Source organism: Eublepharis macularius, chromosome 5 (assembly GCF_028583425.1).
Source record: "Eublepharis macularius isolate TG4126 chromosome 5, MPM_Emac_v1.0, whole genome shotgun sequence".
In the NCBI taxonomy this organism is placed as follows: domain Eukaryota; kingdom Metazoa; phylum Chordata; class Lepidosauria; order Squamata; family Eublepharidae; genus Eublepharis; species Eublepharis macularius.
Genome location: NC_072794.1, coordinates 89,335,161 through 89,353,568, shown reverse-complemented (window position 1 = coordinate 89,353,568; position 18,408 = coordinate 89,335,161). Strand labels below are relative to the sequence as shown.

General features: G+C 45.0%; 1 protein-coding gene across 1 annotated transcript in view; it reads right to left on the bottom strand.

Annotated features, from left to right (window-relative positions):
• The window catches only part of AGBL4 (AGBL carboxypeptidase 4), a 2,119,283-nt gene that overhangs the window by 2,015,128 nt on the left and 85,747 nt on the right, over window positions 1–18,408 (bottom strand). The window lies entirely within an intron of this gene.

Sequence of the window (18,408 nt, the reverse complement as noted above, 5' to 3'; positions counted from 1 at the left end):
TTCTTTTATTCTTGTCTGGATACTACGCTCTGTGGTCCCGATGTAAACTTGTCCACAGCTGCAGGGTATATGGTATACTCCTGCAGAGGTGAGGGGGTCTCTACTGTCTTTTGCTGATCGTAGCATCTGTTGTATTTTTCGGGTGGGTCTGAATACTGCTTGAAGGTTATGCTTTTTCATAAGCTTTTGGTGCTACACCTCTGAAGATGCCAGCCACAGCTGCTGGCGAAACGTCAGGAACTACAATGCCAAGACCACGGCAATACAGCCCGGAAAACCCACAACAACCATCGTTCTCCGGCTGTGAAAGCCTTCGATAATACAACAATAATGACATACTTTGTAAACTGCTCTGAGTGGACGTTAAGTTGTCCTGAAGGGTGGTATATAAATCAAATGTTGTTGTTGTTGTTGTTGTTTCATTCTCAGGCGCTATATATCCACCATTTCTGTGATCTGTTCATTATACCTTTTAGCCCTCTGATGTCAAAGGAGACTTGTGTTCAAAAGTCAGAGATACAGATGAGGTGTTGTCGGCTGGGCCAACCAACACAGGTGGAGCCGCTGGGTGTGCAGTGGAGAAGCAGTGATACCTGGTAGTGAGAGCAATTCAGGCACTAAGTTCACGCAGATGGTAACAGAGCCCTAGGGCAAATCCGTAAAGCAAGGTCAAGGAGTCCAGAGGCTCAGATGCCGGAAAGTTCACACAGTTGGGCAAGGGCGAGGCCAACAAGGTCTGGAGTCACAACAGTTCAGGCAAGGTACAGGTAGTGGTCGTGGCATCAAGGATTCAGACTTGTTGCTTCCACGCCCTGCAGATCTCCTGGGCTGCTCTTTATAGTTGAGTGCTGATTGGAGCCAGCTGCATGAGAGTGCTGATCATAGCCAGCTGCGTGAGAGCCATCCTTGCTCCACACATCATCGTTCCCCAGAAGCTGCTGCCGTTGACTCAGGAGGTGAGCACTTCGCTGCCTCTCCTGTCGTTTCACCCTCTGCCGATGGGGGTGAACTAGGAGAGGGGAAGTCTCTGACTGGGCTTCACCAGAGGTGCTGGAGCCTGGGGGTGCAGGTGCTGCTCAGTCGGCAGGCATTACTCTCATTGCTAGTGTTACCTGCATCAAAGTTGCTTGCCTGGGATGTCCTTTCCCCCTGAGACTGATGTTTTCCATCCAGTTTGCAGGCACATATACTGACAAATCCTCTATCTGACCCTCAAAAAGGGATACTGTTGGTGATCTTAACAACTTCTCAGGTAACTGACTGCTCATATACCAATCCTTTTAGAAGATTTCCAGGATTGGTGCAACAAACAGCACTGATTTTTGTCGTCTCACTGAAGTGTCGGTGGGTGCAGGTGGCTCCACATGTTTTGATTTGTCCTCTTTTTCTTTTTATGCTCACCTGCTAACTCCACTGATGCATAATACTTAGCAGCCTTTGATTTTTTTTCCTGCACCATCAGCAGACTTACTTGCACCAGAGCTCTGTTTCTGCTGATTAGACTGGAAGTCATTAGAAGGGCTTGGATTCTTTGATACTAATGTCGTGCAATCTGATGCTGGCATCTATGGGACCACGGACAAGGATGCAGCCATTTGATCTGAGATAAGAGCTTTCTACCATAACAGAGAAAGCTCTGTTATCACAATTACATCTAGCTAGTTTTGTAAACTTAAGGCAATGCTGGCAGGAGTCCACTTTACGTTCCTCCTCCAAACGTAAAAGACGAAGGCTATGTCTATCTGTGGATGGGATTATTCCCTTGCATGCACAACAATTTTTAAATGTTGTTCATTGTGCCATAAGCATGCAGCCCACAACTATGCAAAGTTTGCTTTGCTCCTTTCTTTTGTTTCATTTGAATAGATAATTTAAAGAAATTCCCTCTAAAGGCAGCTGCTGCCATCATGGTTAAGAAAGAACTGAAAGGTGAATCCTGCCTCACCCACTCCATGCTGAACAGATGTTGTGGATGGGGAAGTGTATACTCAAAGTTTTAGAGGTTTTGAGGCTCTGTGTGCTCATGTTTGAGATCCCACGTGTGATGAACAGAACTGTGAAGAACTTGATTGATTTCATCACCTTAGGGAGACACTGGACAAGATGTTTAGCCATGAGTGAGAGTTCCCCTGACTCTGATCATGTCATTGCCAAACATTAATTGCAGGAAACAAAAGTTTCTAGGTATGACAGGGCCCAATTCAAATCAAGACTGTAGCATCTGGGCAGAAGGGACTTGAAATGAAACATTTTACTATCACTTTTCTTTAGTTATAATTTTCTACCTTTAAAAGATGAATCAGTATTGTTTTTCCTTCTAGTTACTCCCTTATGCTTCTAGTGCCTCTTTTCTGGTAATCTGACTGAGTTCTTGGGGGTTAAGGACGTGAGCAGAAACTTCGTTTATAACTTCTAACTAATACATGGATCCTTAATCCCAGCAACTCTTTCCCATTCTGCTGTACAGGTATCAACAAAAACTGAATCCCGCCCCCCCAACAGCAGATCTATAATCCCTCATGGGGTTTTTTGCATTGATAGTATTAACACTGTTGGAAAAAAAATAATTAAAGCTGTACACAAATAGATACATTCTAGATACAACCTAAATATTTCCACTACTATATCTGCTAACAAGTGTGGAGTAATATGCCTGGACTACAAACATACATATAATGCCATATAAGTGCTGCTAACACTTATATGTTATAAGTGCTGCTAACACTTGAGACACAGTGTCCTCAGCAATTGATTGCTGAGATAACAAGTGGCATGAGAAATTAAAACTAGAATCAACAAACACATCAGATGATAGGATATTAAGGAAGCAGCTGGGGCAATCTATTGTGATGTGAAGTGAAGTGAATGCACACACACACCTGGTAATAGTTCCTTCCGTACTTTTTCTCCCTCCTCATCTTGAACTTTTGGCAACCTCTCATCAATAACATAAAATAAAAATTATGATTTGATACAATGTCCCCCAAAGCAAATTGTGTAAAAATGTGGGCACGGAAAGAGGAAAAAAATAGAGCCATTGTATATTCTCTGCTTTTATTTTATTTCATTTACATTGCATCTTTCTCCCCAATGGGGACCCAAAGCAGCTTACTTCATTCTCTTCTCTTCAATTTTTTCCTCACAACATCCCTATGAGGTAGGTTAGACTAAGATAATGTGACTGGACAAGGTCACCCAGCAAGCTTCCATGGCAGAACAGGGAATCAAACCTGGGTCACCCAGATCCTAGTTTATCACTCTAGCCGCTACACCACACTGGCTCTCAGCAACTGGTTGCATTAAGAAGCACCAGAAGAGTACGGCCACTACTAATCATAATATTTATGTTTCATCCATCCATTTGCCCTGAAACCCATCAAATATTGACACAAACAAGGCACAAGACTAGACATAGGCACGAAAGCCCAAAATGAGTTTCGTGTTTGATCATCATCCAAGAATCATGAATCATGAAATTTCACAAAATTGACAAGTTTGCTGAAACGATTCATTAGTTACAAGATTCGTCATAATCTGGGGCATTTCAACAGCCCCCTTCATAACCTGAGATGCCAAACTCGCAGGGAGACTTCAGTAGACTCTCCTCCACGCACTCTCCCAGTTTGCAATATGTTGATCGGGAAGGTCAACAGAAAGGGTGGGAAGGGAAGTGCTGCCAGAGTGCATGACTGAAACGGGGACCAGGAGTTGCTGGATCAGAGGAGGATGAAGGACCGGCTGTGGTGTGGAGCTGGGCCGGGAAGACAGAGTGAGCAGTGAACAGCAGGCAGGGACAGTCCCAAGACTTTGGGATGTGGAGGAAGAGATGGATGTTTCTCCAAAACCCTGCCACTCATCCTGAGATGAGCTCTAAGGGGTGCCCACCAGAGATGGTGTGTGGGTTTTGTTGGTGGCCGCCCCTCCTCATGGACCCAGGAAGTGGTCAGCCTCCCCTCTTCCCCCCATGGGCAATGGGCTCAGGGGTGGGGATGACCTGCATCCCATTGTGCCCTAAGGGGTGGCCCCCAAATACAGCATGTGAGTTCTCTCGGTGGCCACCCCTCCTCGCAGGCCCAGGAGGCAGTCATCAGAGCCAACCGCCTCCCTTCTGCCCCTCATAGTCAATGGGCTCGGGGGTGGGGATGTGGAGGAAGAGATGGATGTCTCTCCAAAACCCTGCCACTCATCCTGAGATGAGCTCTAAGGGGTGCCCACCAGAGATGGTGTGTGGGTTTTGTTGGTGGCCGCCCCTCCTCATGGACCTGGGAAGTGGTCAGCCTCCCCTCTTCCCCCCATGGGCAATGGGCTCAGGGGTGGGGATGACCCGCATCCCATTGTGCCCTAAGGGGTGGCCCCCAAATACAGCATGTGAGTTCTCTCGGTGGCCACCCCTCCTCGCAGGCCCAGGAGGCAGTCATCAGAGCCAACCGCCTCCCTTCTGCCCCTCATAGTCAATGGGCTCGGGGGTGGGGATGGCCCACACCCCCTTGTGCCCTAAGGGGTGCCCACCATATCATGTCTACCAGACATGGTGGCAGTGATGGATGCCTCCTTCTCTTTGGGGGGAGATCCAGAGGAGTTAGCTGTGTTAGTCTGTATTCGCTGATTGTGGTGGCAGAGAACCTCTGTCTCTTGGGAGGAGGTTACTCTAAAACCCATTCTTATGGGGGGCCTTCTCCCCCACCCATGGGTTCAAGGGGTGGCCCGCAGCACCCCCTTGAGCCCTAAAGGGTGTACACCACATCTAGCATGTGGGTTTTATAAGCCCTACTCTTGGGGATAAAATACAGAGGGGAACACTGTGTGGTAACAAAGATAATGAATCAAAAGACCCACAACAGTAAGGACTAGCAACTTAACATAAAGTCTACAAAGTACAGCACACACTTATGGTGTAAGTTACTAACCACTTTTATGAACAATAATAATTACAAAGGCCACTAGCCTATTCCTTTTCAATACAAGATGAACATAAGGATTGCACAAACAGAAAGTCCACACTCCCCTAACGGGAAGACGTCCCAAAATTGTTTCTTAATGAAACGAGTCACTCCTTTTTACTTAATCACGGTGGTCAAATGATGAACACATTCCAATGACCAGCCCCCAGTTGGGAGATTCCACAAAGAGGACGGCAACCCTGCAGGGAGGACGGAAAGCCACCGTGCACTCAACAGGGCGTAAGCTGAACTCCTGTTTCGTATCTTCTTTATCAAGAGAGCTACATACTGGTGGTTGTGCGGTTCCACAAAGCTGCACTCTCTCCTCTAGCTCCAAAATGGATATCAATTGTCAGGTGTGTCACCACGGGACGTGTATGGGAGGATGGGATGGAAAGACGGATGCCTCCCCCTTGGGAGGAGGAAATTTTAAATACCCATGGCTGTCTGCCTCACCCCAGGATGTAGATGGGAGGGTAGGACAGATGGATGGATGCCTCCCCCTTGGGGGGAGGAAATTCTAAATGCCTGAGCAAGGGAAGAGACAGTCCGCAGGACAGAACAGTGCATGCAGTAAATGCCTCAGTACACATGCCCCTGCAAAGGAGCGGTGGCTTCCAAGAGAACCCACTTGCTGTACGAGGTGGCACTCCCCTTGTGGGGAGGAAATTCTAAATACTCAGGGGGGTGTCTCCCTCACCATGGGACGTGCACGGGAGGGTGGGATGGACAGACGGATGCCTCCCCCTTAGGAAGAGAAAATTATAAATGCCCGGGGGGACATCTCCCCCACCCAGAGACAGCAGAGTCACTCAACGGAATCATGCCCACCGGTCACACCTTTCCAGGTGGCACAGGTTCTTAAAATAAGGCCTATTCATGGAAACCGCAGGGCAGCTCAGCTGAACCATGCCCTTCCCCCCAACAGGGACCTACGGAACTCACCTACCAGACGTGGCAGCACCAGCAGAACCCCTGCTCCATGTCAGGGAGGGGAAGAGACAGTCCCCTGCACGGAGACAGCAGGGCAGCACAGCTAAGCTAGGCCCATCCTTCCAGACATGGCGGTACCAATGGATGCCCTCCACACCCTCTCTCAAGAGGAACCAGTGTTCAAAATATGAAACTGCCTCCCGCCAGTAAAACCCATCAGTTGGCGGCATTGACAGATGCCACCCGCTCTTTGGTATGCAGCAGTACCTACCGCAGCACATAATTGAAACAGCCTCCCCCCCACCCGAGAGGAGATATTTGACAGTGCTACAGACCGATTGACATGGTCTTCCCCCTCAAAGATGTGTGAGTGGCCCTGACAGAGCCTGAGAGTGGACCACTTTACTTTTGGTGCAGGAGGGACATAACCCACAGACTCCTTACCATTAAGACAGGTGCTCCAAGAAAGAATATCAGTCCTGTGAGCCCTTGGGGAAGGATCCCACTAAGCTTGGCCCCAGAGCCAGGCAATGGCCCTGAGACTGGCACCCAAGAGCGCACAGACCCCCTGTCATTCGAGACAGGTGCTCAAAGAAAGAGTAAGGAGGGACAAAAACAAAAGGTTGTTCTGTGTGAGCCTCCAGGGGAGGTGCCCACACTCAACTGTGCCCCAGAGCCAGGCGGTGGCCCCAAGACTGGTGTCCAAGAGTGCACAGACACCTTGCCATTTGAGACACGTGCTTAAAGAAAGAGTAAGGAGGAACACAAACAAAAGGTTGTCCTGCATGATCCTCCAGGGGAGGTGCCCACACTCAGCTTTGCACCACAGCCAAGTCAAACAGACACTAGGTGTCCCCATAATGATTACTATATACCAAATTACACTATTCAAAGTATATACATCCAATATAATTACTACCAATCATGTAAAGTGCAAGTGCTATACAATAGGAATTTTACTAATTCATCTATGTTACATATACAATCCCCATCAGAGCTCATTTAAAGGAATAATGCACAATAGCCACACTATCAGTTCATATAACAATAAATGCTAACAACTTCTGTACAAATTCATTGATAATAATCCATAAATATCATGATGAGTAGAAACACATTCAAGATCTATAAACAGTCATTTAACATTTTCCATAAATAGTCATACATAAATAGAATAATACTAAAGGGTATGTGAATACTAAATTCATTTCATAACAATACAGAGAAAAGTAGAGTCAGTATTCCAAATAGAGATGGTAGGAGTAAATATTAATCTTCTCCTGTGGTACTGTTCTGTAGATGTCCCAATATATATTCACTAAATCTAATTCATGCTTTGCACAGGTCCACAGTGGGTATGACTCGAATTGCCTTCCAATATAGCTGCCACCAGCACATGAGTGCCCACCTCCTGAGCCCTCCTCTGACTCTTTTGATAGGCACTGTCCCTGACCCTGAGGGGACAACCTCCTGCATGGTAGTCTGCCTAGACGTTCCACTCCCACCCGCAGCACCCTCGGAGCAAGGCTTTTTGCTCAAGGTGGACTACCATTCCCTCCTCCTTCTCTCTGATAAGAAGCCCTCTTCATCCGCCCGCCAGATGGTTTGTGTGGCTCCGGAGGTAACAAGCTTGGATGGTGCCTCTGCACATACATGCTGATGGCGGTTGACGACAGGTGCTTGGGGTCACAACCCCTATGCACCAGGGCATCGCAGGAATGGCACTGCACCGCACAGGGGTCATTGGGAAGGGGCAGGAAGTGCTCCCACAGTGCCTGACCGAAACGGCGACCAGGAATTGGCGAGTCAGGAGGAGGAGGAAGGATTACCAGCTGCGGTGTGGCGCAGGGCTGGGAAGACGGTGTGAGGGGTGGACTGCAGGCAGGGACAGTCCCAAGAGTTTAGGATCTGGAGGAGATGGATGTCTCCCCAAAACCCCGCCATTCCTCCTGCTCATCATCTTCCTTAAAAATTTTGAGGATATCCAGTTCCACTCCTGCTAGCAGTGAGACCTGTTCTGCCTCCTCCACTGCACCCACAGGGAGATCTACTGCAGCTGGAGTCTCTGGTGCCCCCAAGACCTCCCCACCCAGTATTGCTGGGCTCTGATGGGCAACCAGGACAAGCTGTACACTTCCTCCCCCCACGACCACCCTTGTCCTTCATTTCACACCTCATAGTGCTGCACACAAAAATAAGTTGGAAGCAAAAAAAACAAGATAACTTTGAGGAGTTTTCGCCCTCAGGCAACGAACCCACACAAGACTGTGCCCAAGAGATAGGCAGTGGCCCTGGGACTGGCCTTGGGGGGAGAGCCCCTAAACACAACAGACACACCTGCCCAGGTGGGAGAGGTGCTCAAAATGAAAATGAGATGCACACAGTGGGTGCACAAAACAAGAGTCAGCTGAGCCAAACAGGTGCACAGCAAGCAAGAGAAAGAAAGCAAACAGAAAAGGAGTCAGGACCTCAGGCGAGGAACCCACACCAAGCTCGGCTCCAGAACCATGCAGTGGCCCTGAGACTGGGGTGGGGGAGAGAGCCCTAATCCGCCACACAGACACCTGGCCAAGTGGCACAGGAGCTCAAATTAAAAGAAAATAAAAGAGTGTGAGACCACAGGCAAGTAACCCACACCAAGCTGGGCCCCAAAGTCAGGCAGAGGCCCTGAGACTGGGGTAGGGAGGAGAGCCCTAATCTGCCACACAGACACCTGGCCAGGTGGCACAGGTGCTCAAATTAAAAGAAAATAAAAGAAAGTGTGAGACCTCAGGCAACGAATCCACACTAAGCTGGGCCCCAGAGCCAGTCAGTGGCCCTGAGACTGGGGTAGGGGGGAGAGTCTCTAAACACCGCAGAGACACTTACCCAGGTGGGAGAAGTGCTCAAAATAAAAATGAGATGCACACAGTGGGTGCACAAAGCAAGAGTGAGCTGTGCCAAACAAGTACACAGAAATAGAGAGAGGGAGGAGGCAAACAGAAGAGTCAGACCCTCAAGGAAGGAATCCACTCAAAGCTGGGCCCCAGAGCCAGGCAGTGGCCCTGAGACTGTGCTTGGGGGGAGAGGCCCTAAACCAAAACCAAATGAAACAGCAAGAGTGAGCCCTCTAAAGAGCAGAGAAGGAATTGAGAAGAAGATAAGCAAATTTTTAAAAAGGGAGGCCTAGGCCCCAGAGCCAGGCTAAGGCCTGAGACTAGGGTGGGGTGGGTGGAAGAAAAAAGGCACTCTCACCCAAAGACCTTCCCACGGCAAGGCCAAGAGCTGGAAATTAGAGGCTTCTTTCAGTCTCTTTAAAGCAGCAGCAGACAAAAGCACAATCCCAAATCCTTCCACACACTCTCTCACTCCAGTCCCAGCAACAGGTCCCCAGTAACAGGTCCTCCTCCCTCTCCCTCTGTCTACTGCGACTGAAACACGAGGCAGAGAGAGATGCCTTTTTAAAAAAATGCTGACATAGAACAGAACAGGAGGTCTGTGGTTGGCTGACAGACCTGTCTAACAAGGTTTGGAGGGGTGAGACTGGTGAGACCATGGCTACGGAAGGACCACCACCTTGGTTGCCTAGAGGATTGACCCCCAGCTCCTGGCTGTATAGGGCAGAATGGAAGCTCTCCAGACAGCCAGGAAAGCTGCCAATCAAGGGTAAGTGGGCTATGATTGGGGTTTCCAATGGCAACAAAAGGTCTGGGCCCATTGTTGTCTAGGGAATCAATGGATCAGCGCTGGCCTGTCTGTAATTACGAATAGTTCACGAAGCTAACAAAAAAGGCCAAAATGTCATGAATTTTGTTATAATCTCGTGATAACTGCAGCCCCACAAAACGCGGTTTCGCAACACATGAAACGGCCCATTTTGTGATGAAATTTGCTTCGTGTTTCGATTCATGCCCATATCTACACAAGACAACTGTGCATTGATTCAACTAGTTTATTTACTTATTACATCATTTATTGATTATTTAAATGGCTGACCTACATTTTAAATATGCTGACCATTTTGAGGGCAGGACGTGCTAGGCATTCACCATGGATGCTTTCTGGCATTTCCACTCAGGTCCAAATTTGGCCAGCATTTTCACTGTCCTTGTTTATTCCAGCCTGCCCAAACATGTGCAGAGGGTGCCAGGCATCATCCACCTCTGCTGGTGGGCTACAAAACTCACTCTCAGGTTCTTAAGATGCTACTCAGCCCCCAGGGTACTCCTTCAAAGCACCACCAGCCACAAAGCAATAGGATGTCCTGGTCCAGACACATACCCCATCACCATGATGCATGGGGTGTTTGCCAATTACCCCACCTATCCTGAGCAACCATCCTATTTCTGCCAAACAAGGGGGTTAGTCTAGTTTAACACCTTCTGCCCTATCTGCTGAATATAATATCATGCAAGCCTTGACACACATCATCCAGATATTAAACTCTATCCAGTATTTAGAATGGCAAACTGACAAGTGATGTTCAATACTAAAGGGAGAATACAAATGGAAGAGTGAAGAAGCAGCATGACATGCAGCAGTCCTCTCTGTATGCTTAATTTGATACAAAAACTGCCAGTTACCAATAACTAGTATAAAGAATAGTTGATTTGAGAAGTATTCTACAAAGAGAAATTCTTAAATAGAAACAAGATTAAATGTTCCACATCACTGATACCATGATCATCTCAAAACAGCTTTCTTTTTGTTTGCTATTCTTTAGAATACATTTTGACATTCTGAGTGACAGATGCCATCATATTAGGAAATTAAGCGCACCTGGGTATTTAGAGTCCCCAAAACAAACAGCAGCATTACAAATCAGAAATATAAAATATGCTTGCTGTCATTTTAAAAAAAATAGCAATTGAAATGTTCTTGCAGACATTAGAAATGAAGTATATGAATTCAATGCAATTTGGTTTGTGTCTATCCATATTCATTATACTCTAAAGCTTGAATACATTATGGGAGCTTCAAATCAGATGTGCACTTCGCAAGACTCTACAAGCTTAACACAGCATTGATTCAAAATGAATATACCTACTTAAAAAGTTTCCCACTTGGGATTCGGTTTCGTTTTCTCGGCCATGTCGGACGCTCCTCTCTGCAGGTCCGGGAGGAAGCGCCCGAGCAGCCTGACTGGGCGGCTGACCTGCAAAGGTTAGCCCCCAAGACTCCCAGTGAGGGTGTCGGGGTCCGGAGCGTGACAGGAAGAACCCCCCGAAGTCAATGCAGGGGGTAAATTGCCCGTTTGCTCCTATGGAGGCCGGCAGACTTGTGCAGCACTTCGCGTGCTGCCGGGCCATGGAGAATGGCAAAAAGCAGATTTAAGGTGAAAACCTGTACGTAGCGAATCCCTTCTGTTACTACAAGCGTATGCGAAGGATTGGTGGGATTTGAAGCTAAGGAGGCTCGGATTTCTTCCCCCTCACTGAGTACCGAAACTTGGTTGGCGGATTCCCCCCCCCCCAAGATGGTGACGAAAAAGCAGAGCCCTGCTATGGGCAAATCTATCTCGGCTGCTTTGCAGGGGAAAGGAGAGTCTCTGGAGGAGCTAGTAAAGTGGTCGTCCATCAAAGCCATAAAGCCCTTTGTTGACAAGTTAAACAAAACTGATCAAAGGGTTGGCTTAATTGAGAGTGAAGTGAAAACCATTAAGGAAACAGCAGGGGGGCAGAAAAGTCTGCTCGGGAAAACGCTGCACTCATGAGGGCAACAAACAACGACCTAAAGCTGTTGGAGAACCAACTGATCGGGTTGCAAGTGGATCGTGCTCAGACAATATTGCGTCTCCAGAATGTGAAGGAGGAGGAAAATGGGAATTTAAAGGATCTGGTGTCGGAACTTTTGGCGATACCCACGAAGGCAACTAAAGAAGAGTTAAAAAGCGCCATTTTGGAAGTCCGTCGGGCTTCTTCAAAATATGCAACGAAGCGTCAGCTTTCTCGCAAGATTATTATTGACTTTTCATCTAAGAAGATCCAGGACACCATCCTCAATAATTCATATAATGCGGACTTGGACTTTCTGGGCAATAAGGTCAAGATATTGAAGGACGTTCCATTTTTAGCTCAGAAAAGAAGATTTAAATATAAAAGGTTTGCAGCTCTTCTGAGGAAACGTGAAATAAAGTACAAATGGTTATTTCCGGAAGGTATTTGGTTCAGCTATAAAGATCAAGCTCACAAGATAACATCAGAAGATCAGCTAAGGGACTTTGTGTGTAAATACCAAGATTTTCAGCAAGAAGAAAAGGATTTTAAGCCTGAAGGGGGAGGGGAGGAGGGAATGAGCACAGTGACCGTAGCTGTTCAGAGAGAATTGCGACCAAGACCCAGAGGGGGGAAGAAGACCTAATCCTGATTGTAGTTTGTATTTTATAAGATCTACCAATCTAACAGCATTTTACAAAGTTTTAATGTTAAATAATTGAAGTATGAAGGGAATGCATTACTTGTAGATGTAGTGTTTGTGTTGTTATGTGTTGTTTCTTCCCCTTCTCCCTGTGCCCACTTTTTCCTTTTTGTAGTACTAGTAATTAAAAAAAAAAGTTTCCCACTTGGAAGAACCAGTTTATAAACTTGCTTTAATACACAAATAATAGAAGTTTACAAAATTAATTGCTAAGTTATTTGCTTCAGGATAGTAATGTATGGGATTAATTTTTCTTTTGGAAATTTTGAAGGGTCCAAAGTTCTTACATAACATTGTATTTGTTCCTGATTTAATTTACATATTACACAGTGCAGCAAGCAAATAAAGTGATCACCCACTGTATGTATCAATTCAGAAACAGAAGGTTAGAATATTATTTCTAATGAAATTTAGCTATATTTTTCCTCTACTCATTCTCTAGTGATGCTAATTGAAAAATTAAAGAGTTCAGATTTCTGAAGAGTGTGAATGGAATACAGAGAGGCCATTCCAAAAGTACTCTTTCCATTAGAGTGTGTAAGACTCTCTTATATTAAGTCTATAAAGCAAATAAATGATCTAGCAAGTATAACTTGTTTTTGGTCTCAAAGTAACACTAGAAAAGGCATTTGTGTGTATGTGTACTCTCATTCCTAGTGATGGAAAGTGCCATCAAGTTGCAGCCAACTTATGGCGGCCACATAGAGTTTTCAAGGCAAGAGATGTTCAGATGTGGTTTGAAATTGCCTGCCTCTGTATAGCAACACTAATCTTCCTTGGGGGGTCTTCCAAGTACTAACCAGGGCTGACCCTCCTTAGCTTCCCAGATTTGATGAGATTGGACTAGTCTGGGTCATATATATGACCCAGACTATATATATACGTAAAGACACTTGGGACATCACTCACTCGCTCATGTAGGCATCAAAACTGTTAAAGTATTTCCTCAATAGAAAGAAAGTTGAAATGTAGTACTCATGTAATAATTCAATTACTACAAAGACCTGAAAAAAATTGTTAATATCTACTGTTACCGTTCATTCTTCTCAGTAAAGATATCCTCAATAAGGTGTTTTTTCTCACACCCACCTCTAGAGGCAAACCCAAAGATAATTTTTGGATGGGAGAGCAGTTCCCGGTTTTGGTTCTTAGCAAGTCATAAAGTCCACAAATGAACAATATTCAGAAACAACAAAGTCAGCCAAATGAGGTAGCAAAAAGCATAAGGGTATCCTGACCGCTAGGTCCCTTGTAAAAACTCAGACATAAAAAATTGTCCAACTACACCTTCTAAAACAGATCTGATGTTCTGTCAACAAGAAAAACAGCCACAGGACTCGGTTTCGTTTTCCCGGCCATGTCGGACGCTCCTCTCTGCAGGTCCGGGAGGAAACGTCCGAGCAGCCTGACCGGGCGGTTGACCTGCGAGGGTTAACCCCCAGGACTCCCAGTGAGGGGGTCAGGGTCCAGAGCGCGGTGGGAAGAACCCCCTGAAAGCAATGCAGGGGGTAAATTGCCCGTTTGCTCCAACAGAGGCCGGCAGACTTGCGCAGCACATCGCGTACCGCTGGGCCATGGAGAACGGCAATAAGCAGATTTAAGGTGAAAACCTGTAAGTAAGCGAATCCCTTCTGATTTCTAAGCGTATGCAAAGGATTGGTGGGAGTTGTAGCTAAGAAGGCGCGGATTTCTTCCCCTTCATGGAGTTTCAGAACTTAGTTCCCCCCCCCCTAAGATGGCAACGAAAAAGCAGAGCCCAGCAATGAGTAAATCGGTGATGGCGATGTTACAGGGGAAGGGGGAAACCCTGGAAGAGATGGTCAGACGAGCGGTCTTTGAAGCTATGCAGCCCTTTGTAGCGAAGTTAAATGAAATGGGGCAAAAGGTTGATTCAGTGGAAAGCGAAGTGAAAACCATTAAAGAAACAGCGTCTGGAGCAGAGCAGTCTGCACGCGAAAACGTAGTACTCATGAAAGCAACAAGTATGTGTGACTTTTTTCATGTGCCTTATTCCTAACAAAGCCTTCATAATATCATGACACCAGGTCTTACAATAAAGCTTTAAAAAACCAGCCAGTGGAGTCTTTTGTAATTCCTTGGCAGGATCCTTACACATATTAGGTTAAAATCCCTTATCAAGTTCTACCTGGAAGAAGCCCAGCAATCTAATCCAAGTCAAGAAAAGAAATCACTGAACCCTGCAGTTTTCTGTGAATATGAACAGGTCCTGTATTGTAACTCACAAACAACCCATGACCCAGCCAAAGATTCTGGATTCAGTAGGATCCTACTTGCAGCTATGCATATATCTATTGCTGTGAAATGAATGGCATTTAAACATGTGTAACTATGGATCTGATTGCAGCTCTAATATTAGAAAACTATTGTTGTGTATATATAAAATGGTATAATTAGCTTTTATAATCTTAATCTGTTTTAATACAATTTTATGATCTGTTATGAGGACATCAAAGAGACTTTTAAAACTTTTTTCTTCTATGATATAATATAATTAACAAACAGTAAACTACATTGTATATTTGATGCAACCATTTGTAACATTTATACAATAAACCCACACTGCAGAGTCTGATATTGTCCATATCTGAATATGGCTGAGATTTGATTACATTCATGTAAGACTCATTCTAACGGAAATTTGAGAGATTAAAAAAAAAGATTACAGGAAGTCGCATTATAAAAACAGACCTCAAAAGTCAAAGATAATAGTGAACCCATTCTCTTTCATGTACACAACTATGAAAACAAATATCCTGTGAACTCTGGTTATATACAGTATCTCTCCACAAGATCACAATGTTCGAGGAGACAGGTCCTCATTCATCTTGTGGCTCTATAATTTGATCTTTGTTGACTAAGGCACAAACAAGAAGGAGAGAACTTGATTGTCTATGCAGCACCAGAAAAGTTTTATAACACTTTTTCCTTTTCACATTGATTTCTGATACAAGCTATTACCTCAACAAATAGAAATACTAGTGTTAAACAAAACTTCTCTTCTTTTTTTCAACTATCTTTTTTCCATTAACCAAAATGTCACTTTGGTTTTTTGAAACATTTTGTGATAAAATACTTCATAAAGAATTGGTCTCAATATTTCACAAAATAATGATTTTCTATCACAAATTAACAACCAAACAAAAAATATTATGATCTCACCATGATGCCCAAAGCAGGCCAAATTCCGGCTTTATTTTCTCAAATCTCTGTTGGTGATATTGTCCATTAATTTACAGCAAATTAACACAGGATATGGTAAATGAGATCATTTTCTTGTGAAAGCAGACATATAGTAGAGATTTTCATTTGAGCATACATGATCCTGTCTCCAAGTGTTTTTCATTCTTGTTATTTAATTAGCTGTATCAAGAAGTCTAAGGCAAGTTCACAGTGACATTTTTATGAGCTGGACACAAATCTATACGAATTTGTTGCTCCAGGATTTAGGTTATCCTATTCATGTAACATTGCATGTGTCCTGTACTTATTCCCATAATTTGCAGCTCCTCAAGAAGCAAATGCAAACCCGGCAGTCACATCCGTGTCAAACTTCTCAGCATGTCTACCTACGGTGAAACATCTAGTGGCAGTGCAAACTGAAACATTTACAGAAATGAATATGATTTTGATGTCAGATTTATGTTCATTCATTCTTTTGCAAAGGGACTGACTAGTTTGTCCAATGCAAAGAGTTGAAGGGTATTGCTGACACTTGCATTTAGTAACACCACTAACCTTGCTACCAAGCTCTGCCAGTTTGTTCTTACCCACAACTACTTCAGATTTGGTGATGACTTATTTCTTTAGATCAATGGCTCAGCCATGGGCACCCAAATAGTACCAAAATATGTCAACATATTAATGGCTGACTTGCAGCAGCGCTTCCTCACAGCTCCCACCTGCTAACACCCCTCTTATACATGAGATTCATTGATGACATTTTTATCATCTGGACACATGGGAAAGATGCACTGGAGAAATTTCACTAGGACTTCAGCAACTTCAACTCTATCATCAACATGACCATGAATCAATCCATATAGGAAGTACATTTTCTAGATATTACTGTAAAAACTCATGACAGAAACTCCAGAACCATCTTATACTGAAAACCAACTGATCGCCAAACATATCTACCTGACTCCAGTCATCATCCAAAACACATCAAACAATTCATTGTCTACAGTCAAGTTCTACACTACAGCTGTATCTGCTCCAATCCCTCTGACGGAGATTCTCACCTATTTGATCTACAACACAGATTTCTGGAATTACAATACCCACTGGATGTAGCTCAACAAAGCCAGAATGATACCAAGGGATGATCTGCTACAAGATAAACCCAAGCAGAACAATAACAGAACACCACTGGCAGTCACATATTGCTCCTAGCTCAAACCAGTTCAACTCATCATTAATGACCTGAAACCTATGCTGGACAATGATACTGTTCTCTCACAGGCATTAGGAGGCAAACTTTGGCGGTTTCCACACCGCCTAAAAAGAACACCCCACTCACTGAATGCTGGCGGCTTTTGTGCAGAGCCACAAAAACTGCCTGCATCCATTTTGGAAATGGAAACCTCAGAAACCCCGCGTAAAAGCCGCCAACATTCAGGGAGTGGGGCACCCTTTTTAGGATGCGTGCAAACAGCCCTTTTCTCGCCCACAGACAGCCCCTCAACCTTAAACAACTTCTCACTCACAACAATGCACTTCCTAACAGGGACATGAATGCTGATACCAGGTCCTGCAATAAACCAAGATGCCAACTCTGCCTCCATATTCACTCCAGCAACACAATCACTGAATCTAACAGCACTAGCTATACCATCTCAGGCTCATTCACTTGTTCATCTTCCAATGTTATACATGTCATCAAGTTTCATCAATGCCCTTCAACTCTCTAAATTGGACAAATAGGCCAGTCCCTTCGCAAAAGAATGAATGGATATAAATCTATATTAAAAACCACAATCTTCAAAAACCAGTAAGAGAACATTTCAATATGCCAGGACTTTCCATCGCTGACCTCAGAGTAGTAGTTCTCAAGTAGTCATGGGCACGAACGGGGGGGAAAAACCCGAACAAGCTGTTCATTTTTCGTTGCCATCCACGAACAACGAACAACAAACAGTTACGAACATGACCCTGTTCACAAACATATTCGTTGTCCGTGGCCCTTTAAAGATCCCTTTAAACTATCAGCTGGCAGGTGGCAGGGAGGATTCCCCCCTGCCGCCAGCCAGCTGATAGTTTAAAGGGCTCTTTCCAGCCACATGTAAGGGGCAGGGCCCTTTAAACACCCCACAAACTGACCTTCCCAATGTTCAATACCCACAAAATTTGCAGGGGACATAGTCCTCACTGTCCTCCGAAGACCCCCCAAGTTACAGAGAGATTGCACCCCGGGAAAGGCATGATCCAAGGGTCTCCCCATTGGCTGTCATTTTCTATTTACAGTGGCAAAAACGGGACTCTCTGCTGGAAGTACTTTGAAGGGTTAAAGCCAGAAGGAAAGCCAGAAGGAGTTCAGAGAGAGTTCAGTCCCTGCCTCCGGTTGCCAAGGGAATTGATTGCAGGTGCCAGACTGTCTGGCTTGATGAACAGCTGCCTAAGGCAATGAAGGAGGCTTGCAACCACTTGTTTGTTTACAATGGGGCCTCACAAATGGCTTGTTCATGAACAGACGAAGGGGCTGTTCATGGTTTTTTTCCGTTCGTAATGCTGTTTGTGCCCATGTCTATTCTCAAGCAGAGAAACTCCAAAGGAAAATTGCATGAGATTGCTGAAATTGAGTTTACTTCCGATTTTGAACAATAGATCCCCCAGGATTGAGCTGGGGCATAGGGTTTTTCTCACATTACGAATGCTAGTTTTCTGCACTTACCACCCAGGCTCTATCAAGCTAAGTACAACATGTATTGTAGCTAGCTTACTGACACTCCAATTTACAATGTCCCTCCAACTCTGCCTGGATGATAAAAATCCATTCCTTTTTCTATTCCTCATATCTGATGAAGAGAGCTCTGAATCTTGAAAACTCATACCCTGGAAATTTAGTTGGTCTTTAAGGTACTACTGTGCCCAAATCTTGCTCTTCTACTACAAGCCAACA